At 40.8% G+C, this 3374-nt stretch overlaps 1 protein-coding gene across 7 annotated transcripts in view; it reads right to left on the minus strand.

Annotated features, from left to right (window-relative positions):
• Nucleotides 1-3374, minus strand: part of SRRD (SRR1 domain containing) — a 32192-nt gene that overhangs the window by 26555 nt on the left and 2263 nt on the right. The gene's annotated exons all lie outside the window — the stretch shown is intronic.

Genomic DNA, 3374 nt, shown 5'->3' on the forward strand with positions numbered 1-3374 from the left:
CTCTAATTTTAAACTCTATTACAAAGCTATATTAATTAAAACAGTATGGTTCTGGCTTAAAAACAGACACACAGATCAATGGAACAGAATGGAGAGCAGAGATAAAAACCCATGCATCTATGGTCAATTAATTTATGACAAAGGAGCCAAGAATATACAAAGGAAAAGACAGTCTCTTTAATAAATAGCGTTTGGAAAAATCAACAGCCACATACAAAAAATGAGTAAAATTAGACCACTATCTTACACCATACACAAAACTTAACTCAAAATGGATTTAAGACTTAAATATAAGACCTGAAACCATAAAACTCTTAGAAGAAAACACAGGCAGTAAACTCCTTGACATAGATATTGGCGATGATTTTTAATTTTTATTTTATTTTTTTGGCAATGATTTTTAAAAATCTGACACCAAAAGTAAAAGCAACAAAAGCAAGAATAAACAAGTGGAACCACATCAAACTAAAAAGCTTCTGCACAGCAAATGTAATCATTGACAAAATGGAAAGGTAACGTACTGAATGGGAGAAAATATTTGCAAATCATATACCTGATAAGGGGTTAATATCCAAAACATAAAGAATTCACACAACTCAATACCAAAAAAACCCCAAACAATCCAATTAAAATATGGGCAGAAGATCTGAATACACATTTTTCTAAAGAAGACATATAGATTGCCAACAGGTTCATGAAAAGATGCTCAACATAATTAATCAGTAGGGAAGTGCAAATCAAAACCACCATGAGTTACCACCTCATACCTGTTAGAACGGCTATATCAAAAAGACAAGAAATAGTAAGTGTTGGTGAGGATGTGGAGGAAAGGGGAACCCTGGTGCCCCACTGGTGGAAATGTCAATTGGTGCAGCTACTATGGAGAACAGTACGAGGTTCCTCACAAAGTTAAAAACAGAACTACCATTTGAGCCAGCAATTCCACTTCTGGGTATTTATCCAAAGAAAATGAAAACACTGACTTGAAAATATACATGCACCCCCATGTTCACTGCAGCACTATTTATAATAGCCAAGATGTGGAAACAACCTTTGTGTTCATCATGGATAAAGAAACCATGATATATATATATATATATATATATATATATATGTATATCACACACATACTATACTTACATATATGTAGTGGAATACTATTCATCCATAAAAGAATGAAATCTTGCCATTTGTGACAACATGGATGGACCCTGAGGGCATTATGCTAGGTGAAATAAGTCAGAGAAAGGCAAATACTGTATCCCACTTATATGAGGAATATAACAAACACACATGAAGCTCACAGATACAAAGAATAGACTGGTGGTTGCTAAGAGTGGGCGGGAGGGGGGTGGCGCTGTGAAACAGGTGAAGGGGTCCCAAGGTACAAACTTCTAGTTATAAAATAAATCAGTCATGGGGCTGTAATGTACAGCACCGCGACTTCAGTTAAAAATACTGTATGGTGTACTTGAAAGTTGCTAAGACAGATCTTAAGCTCTCATCACAAAAAAAAAAAAAAAAAAAAATTTGAAAGGAAAAACAAACTGAACTTGTTGGATTTGAACCAACAAGCCAGAAGCCAGTGTTCAGGGGACTCAGAGAGGAGACAGAATTGAAGAGGCTGCCCTCAGGTTCTGCCCAGAGGGTAAAGGAGGGCTGTAACGTACAGGGAGTGCTTTGTAAACTGGTGAGTGTGTGCACAGGAGAACAGCGTGTAAAGTGCTGGGCTCTTCTCTACTCAGAGCAATGGGGACTGCACCACACCTGGGGCTACAGGGAGAAGCAGGGAGTTCCAGGGGATACTGAAGAAGCTGAAGAGGAATAACAGTGTCAGGACACCTCTTAAGATATCTCCAAGCCCCGAGGCACACTCATTCTCAATGGCATCACCTGAGAGCCTAGAAAAAGTCACTGATGCTTTTTTTTTCAGGCTCAGTCACCACTGACTCTAGGCCCTAATTCTGGGGGAGGGGAATACACAAAATTAGTCTCATTTCTCTCAGTTGTGAAGATCCTTCAGCTGTTGATCCGAAGAAGCACTAACAAAAGCTGTTATTGATTGAGCCCTTAAAGGACTGAAAATAAAGGCACAATGCTGAATAACAAAAGTAGGTAACATTTATTGAGTGCTTCCTGGGTGTCAGGCACTGTTCTAAGTGCTATTGATGGGGTTCAGGGCAGGCTGCCCCCCAATATGCCACTGTGGCATATTGATTATCTGGAATTATAGTTACTTGAGAAACATTCACGGCAAGAACACTTTGACCCTACTTTGTTCCCCTGAAGGCAGGAAATAAATCTCCCATATGAAAGGATCCTCAAATACCAGGAGAATAGAAGGCATCTTTATCGCCAGAGATAGATGAGTCAAGGCTAAGAACGCTTTATAAACACACTTTGTTACTTCATGAACTTGCTACCCTAAGTCCAAGCCCCTCTGTTTTCTAACAAATAATTGTTTCCTTGTCTGAAAGATAGAAAAGGTGCCTGATTTGGCCACTTTCTTGGGTGCCATGTTATTATGGGACTCCTGTACCTTCCTGATGAAATTTGGTTTTCCCTCCTGTTAACCTGTCTTGTGTCAATTTTCTTATTAGACCAGCCAAAAGAACCTAGAAGGGTAGAGGAAAAACTTTTCCTCCCCAACACTATGTAAGGTACACAGCAAGGCACGGAGCGATGATGGCGGGAGGGGTGGGATAAACCAGAATAACGGAGAGCTTTTAAGCACAGGTTTTGAAGTTACCGAAGACGTGGGTTTGAAACCTGGTTCCACACATTACCTATGTTTCTCTGAGACTGGGCGCCCTGCCAGGATCCTAGCATGGCTGAGATGTTCATTCTGACAAAGTGTGTAGAGAGCTCAAGCCAGCGCCAGGCACGGAGCAGCTCCTCAATTAACGCGTGATGATAATTGTGAAGATGACAATCACGTGCGCAGGCTGCGGCCACGGTGTGAGCAAAACCGCTAATAACCAACATTAACATAATATTAATACCAAACACTGGTACTGCGCGTACCACACGCCAGACACTGTTGGGGATGGCAAACCATTGACTAATTCACTGAATCCTCAAAACAAGCCTATATAGGTACTATTTCCACGTCCATCTCACAAATGAGAAAACTGAGGCACAAAGATTACATACCTTGCCCAAGGTCACGCAGCTACAACTGCAATAAGAGAAATGACAAACTTTACTGAGCGCTTACTATGCTCCAGTCTGTAATGAGCTCTTTACCTCCGTTAAATCCTACCATAACCCTTAAAGAGTTTGCAGTTATTCCCACTTTACAGATGGCGAGACTGGGGCTTGGGGAGGTTCCCACGGACGTGAAGATTCGGACCCAGGACCTAGCCCGTACTCAC

Source organism: Globicephala melas, chromosome 13 (assembly GCF_963455315.2).
Source record: "Globicephala melas chromosome 13, mGloMel1.2, whole genome shotgun sequence".
Classification (NCBI taxonomy): domain Eukaryota; kingdom Metazoa; phylum Chordata; class Mammalia; order Artiodactyla; family Delphinidae; genus Globicephala; species Globicephala melas.